This window comes from Brassica napus, chromosome C1 (assembly GCF_020379485.1).
Source record: "Brassica napus cultivar Da-Ae chromosome C1, Da-Ae, whole genome shotgun sequence".
Classification (NCBI taxonomy): Eukaryota; Viridiplantae; Streptophyta; class Magnoliopsida; order Brassicales; family Brassicaceae; genus Brassica; species Brassica napus.
Window position 1 is genome coordinate 14,629,943 of NC_063444.1, and position 7,063 is coordinate 14,637,005.

A 7,063-nucleotide genomic window follows, 5' to 3' on the forward strand; every position below is an offset into this window, starting at 1 on the left:
GAGAATCCCCAAGGTGTGCTTCAGGTTCCGGAAATACGATCAGCTCATGTCACTTGCCAATAGCAACACTTATTTTACAGGTACGTATTGCTAGCAACCTGTGCAAGTGCTCCATACAATAAATATATATATATATATATATATATATCACAGCTACTAGCGTCAATGATTGTCTTGGTTTGCAGATATCTTTGGAGAAGTTAGAGGCGCATCAAAACCATTTACAACCATGACACCTAGAGCGCTCAACGCCTCATGGCATGTTGGCAACCTTAAAGCTCGATAGGTATATGACAATTCTCCTGATTTCATGAAGTGTGGAAGTTTAACTTATTTGTGTTTTCTAATTTTTGTGTTCGATGATTTGGATTTATTCTCCCATGTTAAGGACATTCCTTTATGTCTGAGTGTTTTGATGGGGTCGCTGCAGACCTGGATAAAATATTATTGAATTCTGGTGTTGAACCAATGGTGGTTATTGCAACAAATATTAACTCAAAGTTTGTTGGTGGCAAAAACCTCTCAATGTTAAGCTAGGTGCAGCATGGTCTTAAGGTCAAGTTTTGCTTTTGTTCAAAGTATTTGTGCTCATGTTTTTATATTTTAAGCACATGTACCTTTAAGAATGCTCTTTCATCACGATAGGTTTCAATACAAAGATGACTAATAGCTTTTTAAAATAGTCGACCAATCACTTTTGTTATATGTTTTTAAAATTTTTATCATTCCAGGGCGGCTGCTTCTCAACGCAACCTCATGCACTTTTATTTTGACAACGACGGTGGAGTTAGCAATAATTATCTTAAAAAGTAAGCTTGAATCCTTTCATTTTGTTGATTGACATGCTCATCTTAAACGGCAACTGATAACTCAATCGTAACTTGTTGGTCTGCTAGGGTGAGTGGCAATGATGAAGGATCATCCTGAGCTCTTACTAAGTATGGTGGGGTTAAAAAACGTTGAATCAGTTACACTGCCTGAACTCAATACCCACGGCTTCACTGCATCACCAGAGGTAAACACATAATCATATTCAAGCTTCGTTGAACATGTTGCTGACCATATCTTTACCCCTTCTAAAGTTATACACAAGCAGGAACCAGAGTTCCTTTGCACTGTGGTCGTCGATTGCATTGACACAGCACACAGATGGTGCTATTTCTCATTTCAGAAGTGCTACCGCAAACTGCAACGTGGATTCTCAGCTTTTTCATGCTATGCATGTCGACAATGCAGTTGGCGTTGTTAGGTAATTCTATAGGAACACAATGTCACTAAAGAAATAGTGTATTTATTATGTAAGCAACAAACACAGTATATGTAGCACAATATCTTTTTCTCTATGTGCTAAGTACCTTGTGCAAATGAGCAATCAAGAAAATCACACCTGCTTTGACAATCCTCCTCGCCTGAACAATGAAGGCTGCACAACTAATGTGAATGTTACAGGTCAAGCACTCCACGGGTATGCCCTATTCAGCCAGACAGTGACATTGGAGATGAGTTGGCTGAAGAAAAAGGTCGCAGCCCTATGAAGAGCCCCAAAGACTAGGTGTTTTACACCGGCAGTAAGAGCGAGCTGATTTAGTGTTACAACTATTTTGCATGTCATACTTTTGTCTTTTCATGTTTCTGCATCCGAGTAACTATTTTTTTTTTTTTTTTTTTGCCAAAATGTGAATTTCATATTAATATGAGAAGAGTTTGTAAATTTTACAAAAGTTTTAATACTTGGATAAGTCAGCTTCGGCAAAAAAGTAAAACAAAGCTAAGTTATCAAAAGATGAGATCCCGTAGGTTACTCATAACGTAGCCATTGCTGCATAAGAGGCAAGAACTCCTTCCTTTTTCTTTTTCCAAGGATGGTGTCTCTTATGAAGCGATCAATGATTCTGAATATCCGTTGTGGCGTCCGAGCTTCACCTTCGTGCAAGCGTTTGTTTCGTTCTGTCCATACGCTCGATATCGTCGCTTGGGCAACAAGTCGTTTGAGAGTTCGGCTTGTGACTTTGTCGCGCATGGAGAGCCAGTCTGAAAAAGCTGTCCATGTATGAAAACCAAAATGATTATATCCCAGTCTCTGCAAGACCAATTCCCAGACTGATTCACTCACTTCACAACGCAGCAGGAGATGATCTCTGCTTTCTTCATAAACTGCGCAGAGACAGCATAACGGAGATACGTTCATCCCCCAGCTAGACAAACGAGATCTGGTTGGAAGTCGATCTTGGTGAGCAATCCAAATTGTGAAAGCATGCTTTGGAACATGCCCCTTAAACCAGATGTTTTGTGTCCAATTCCGAGTGGGTCCCCTATTTCTAACTGCGTTCCACGTTTTGCTAGAAGAGAAGTTCGTGAGCTCTTCGCTGTCAACTTCCCACACAAAATAGTCTTCATTTGGAGAGAGCGATGGGAGCTGCAGGGAAGTAAGATGGATTGAAAGCTCCTCAGCAGCCTGCGAACGAGCACCTCGCAATAGCCATCCTGCTCTGTTGCAAGCATCGGAGACAGTAGCCGTACGAGGGATTTGAAGCTCTCGAGGGCCAAGGTCCCCAAACCTGTGAAACAAAGGTCCTAAAGGCGTCCAGTTATCAAACCAGAAGCTAATTCTTCTGCCATTTCCCAATATTGGTTTGAAAAATCTTGACGCTAATCCTCGGAGAGACAGCAGGGCCTTCCATGTTGAAGATGACGTCTTAGAATCATCAATTCCCCAGAAATTTTCTCCCTTGATTCGATATTCTCGAGTCCATTCAGCCCATAGGGAGCCAGCGCTTGTCAAGAGGTTCCATATCAACTTCAGAGATAGTGTCTTATTCCAGCGAGCAATGTCTCGAAGGCCAAGCCCCCCTTCATTTTTTGGCAAACATACTATGCTCCAGGAAACTTTCGCTATACACTTCTTTGTTTCTGTACCACCCCATAAAAACTATATTTCCTAGATATTCTGAACCCCACAGTAGGCTCTTTGGTTTTTCCCCTAAACATAGTTCCACACACTTTGCGAGTTCATTCCTCTTTCATGCTTATCTGCATATTTTCTTTTTTGTTGTTGACAATATTTTCTCTCATCTTCAAGTAGGAAATGAAAAAATGCCACATGCAAATGGTTAATTATATATTTCTATGTATGTTTTTTTTGAAGAAATGTATTTCTGTATGTCGTACTTTTTAAAACATATATTATACAATTACAAAAATCGTGAATACAAAACTTTGAATATTCTGCAGCCTCTTTTGAATAATATCATAAATAAAAAACAGACAATATGGACTTGCATTATCTAAGAACAACCAGCTATGATTGCAACTACGATAAAGTGCTTTTCCAATTGTTCATCAGCCTCTATTTCTGTGGATTCATCCTTCCAATAATAAAAGGTTTGCCCACAATCACTTAACCACTTACGATTTAGATTACTCCACTCCTACTTAAAAATCTAATACTTTGTCAACAGGTCATAGATAACATCGATCGAACTTTCGCTCGAAAGCTAACAAAAGGAGCATCACATTCAAAATTCTAGCTGTGACAAAAAAAAAAGGATTCAAGGAAAACAGCTGCAGCCCAAGCTTCAGGACACAAATTAAATTGTTATTTGCCTGTTTCCGGAGAATTAACTCCAGCTTATTACCTCCATTGTCCTATTTAAATTCTTCAGTTGAACGTCTCCTTTATAAACATATACCCAGACTTAAAACAGTCACTGTCTAGACTCTACGACCACATCAAAAACAAAACAAAACCTTAACAAGCAACGTCTAAATTAACCAAACTTTTTGGTCATTACATATCATGCAGGCTCTGTTTTTTTACCTGTCCAAGATGCCCAAACTTGGTAATGATGATGATATGTCTTGTGTGCAGATACGGGTTATATTTTCCTGAAACCACTTAAAAATTTACAAGCAACACAACAAATAAACAAAACACATGCCCTTTTACAAAAAAAAAAAAAAAACACAAAACAATCCATACCACCGCTAACGCCTCAAAAAACTACCCTGACAAAAACAACACAACTGAAACCACATCTAATAACTTATATCACAATCAGTATAACATAAAATACAAAAAAATAAACAAATAACCATAGTCACAACCACTCATGCTATTCCACTTTGAATTAAACAACTTCAAAACAAAGTAATACACTACGATCGATAACCAGTTTCAAATGGATCAGAAAAAAAATACCATTTTCTTAAAACATATTTTCATTTTCATATTTTTGAACATATTTTATTTACTAAAACAATAAAATAAATTGTAATTTCATGTAAGAATAAAACATACGGACCACCGGCGCGTAGCGCCGGAATACCACTAGTTAGTTTATAAATTTCTACTATCTCCGTTTTTTAATATAAGTCGTTTTAGAGAAATTTTCATGTTCCAAATTATATGACATTTTCGGTTTTCTATATAAAATTTATTAACACTTAATGTTATATGACCAATGATACCTTCCATTTTATTATTGGTTAATTTGTGGTTAGGTAAATAATTAATGATGTTTTTGTTTGGAAAATATAAAAAATTAATGATTTCTTAATCTATGTGCACAATTTTATTTTTGGGTGCAAATGTTAAAATTCATACCATTTTAGAGTTTACATTGTTGCAAGGCAACTTATTACAAAGAGTGAAAAGTGAAAAAAAAAAAGGAAAGAAGAGAAGGATACATCATCGACTAGCTATAAGGATCTAGAAACCAAAAATAGAGCTGAAGCAAAGAGAGAGCTTGAGAAGGATCTCGGGTTATGGAGAGAAGCCTGTCACGCAGAGAACGATCGACCAACTTGAAGAAAGCCAGTGGAGTAAGAGAGACATTCCTGAAGATACGCGCATTATGCTCGCGCCACAGGCTGTAAACAATGACCTGAAGCACTAGCTTGAAGATAACCTTAACCTGATAGGAATGAATACCTTGGTACTGAGAGCACCAAAGAACAACTGTTTGTAGAGTAGCAGGGGGTGCTGAAATGAAACCACCACAGAACCTAGACCAAATTCAAACCGCAAACGAGCAATCAAAGTAGAGATGTTGATGAGACTCCGTGCCTGCATCGCAAAGAACACACGAAGCCGGAACCTGAAGACCCCAAGATAGTAACCGGTCTCTTGTTGGGAGTCTGGCCAACATAGCAAGCCAAGTAACAAAAGAACAACGTGGGATCTCCTCCTTGAACCACACCACGTCAGACCACGTAACCACAGGGAAAGCTGCACGCAACCTGTCCCAAGTCACATGAGTAGAGAAGTCCAAAACAAACCCACCGGTTTGACCTCTCCACAAGTACACATCTGGGCCTGACGAAGAAGAAGGAGCCGTAGTTGTGGACATAACAATTTGAAACGTAACTGCCTCCTCTGATCGAGCAGGAGGAAAAACCCAGTTACCATTAACTACTGCATCGGATATTGAAGCAGAGAGAGGAACCTGTAGCTGACGTGAACCCGTCGAGCCAAACATTTGAAATAAAGGGCCAAAATCAGTCCAGTAATCATACCAGAAGGAAGCACGATGTCCATCACCCACACTGCATCTGAGAAATTGGGTGAGAAGAGGCTTGAGCTGCAACATTCCTCTTATGGTAGTAGAGAAGCGCTGAGAATCATTAACAAGCCAATAGTTCTTGTCATGAAAACGGTTATGCGATAACCAAGCAACCCACAGCGAACCGGAGTTGGAGAAAAAAATCCAAAGTCTCTTCAGTTTGAAGACCAAATCAAATTCCTCCAGCTTCCTTAGGCCGAGGCCTCCCTCCTTCTTTGGCTTACAGATATTGGACCAGGAGACACGAGCCCTAGAAGAAGGTGAAGTGGAGTTCTTCCGTAGGAAGGATGCACAGAGAGAGTCCACCTTTTCATAAAACCTCTTTGGTAAAGCAAAAACCGAACTCCAGAAGTTCACCATGCCATAGATAACCGAGTAAATGAGCTTAACCTTTCCCGCAAAAGAGAGTCACTTGACTGTTCATGAGTGGAGTTTGGAGGTAATCCTCTCCAAAAATGGTTGGAGAGTGGCCATATTAATTTTCTTAGGATCCAGCGGAAGCCCTAGGTACCGAGTGGGAAAAGACCTCTCTTAAAACCAGATAAATCAGCCATTACTGCAGCTTGTATGTCAGGATAGCCAACATAAAAGATCTCAGATTTCTCATTATTCATATCTAAGCCCGACCAAGTCTTGAAGGAAGCCATAACTGATTTAATGCCATTGATTGAGGACCTGGAACCATCAGAAAACACCAGTAGATCATCTGCAAACAGCAAATGAGTAAGGCGAGGAGTGGAGCATAATGGGTGTAGTCGGAAAGCATTATTCATCTCAGCACTTTCTAGTAGTTTAGAGAGGACTTCCATAACCATTATAAACAGATAAGGAGAGATGGAATCTCCTTGCCTCAAGCCCTTCTTCCCTTCAAAGAAACATGCTAACTCACCATTTATAGCCACTGAAAACCTTGGAGATGAGATGCACTCTCTTATCCAAGTAATAAACATCTGAGGAAAATCTTGAGCTTCTAGAATCTTGATGACTAAATCCCAACAAACAGTATCAAAAGCCTTCCTGATATCCACCTTTAGCATGCCACTCCTTAAGCAATAACTCTTATTATAATCCCTTATCAGCTCAGAAGCTAGTAAAACATTTTCCCCAAGATCTCTTCCTTTTAAAAACGCAGCCTGGTTAGGACTGACACATTTCTGAAGGATAGGTTTCAACCTGTTAGCAATTATCTTGGAGATAACCTTGTAGACAACGTTGCAACAGCTGATTGGCCTGTAGTCTCCAAGCGAGCAAGCTTCTAATTTTTTTGGTATCAAAGCAATGGCAGTTGTATTTAGGTCCTTGAGTAGTCTCCCATTCCGAAAAAATTCAGAGACTGCTGCAACCACATCACCTCCCACAGTATCCCCCGACGCCCTGATAAATTCCACAGAATATCCATCTGGACCGGGGCTCTTATTTAGTGGCATAGAGAAGATTGTTGCCTTAATCTCACACTCCAGGACATTTCTGCTGAGATATGCCCTCTGAAGATCTGTGCATCT

General features: G+C 39.6%; 1 pseudogene; it reads right to left on the reverse strand.

The window, feature by feature from the left end:
- Positions 1 to 1,647: 1,647 nt before the first annotated feature.
- On the reverse strand, positions 1,648 to 5,756 carry LOC125580161 (annotated as a pseudogene).
- Between the last annotated feature and the right edge of the window lie 1,307 nt (positions 5,757 to 7,063).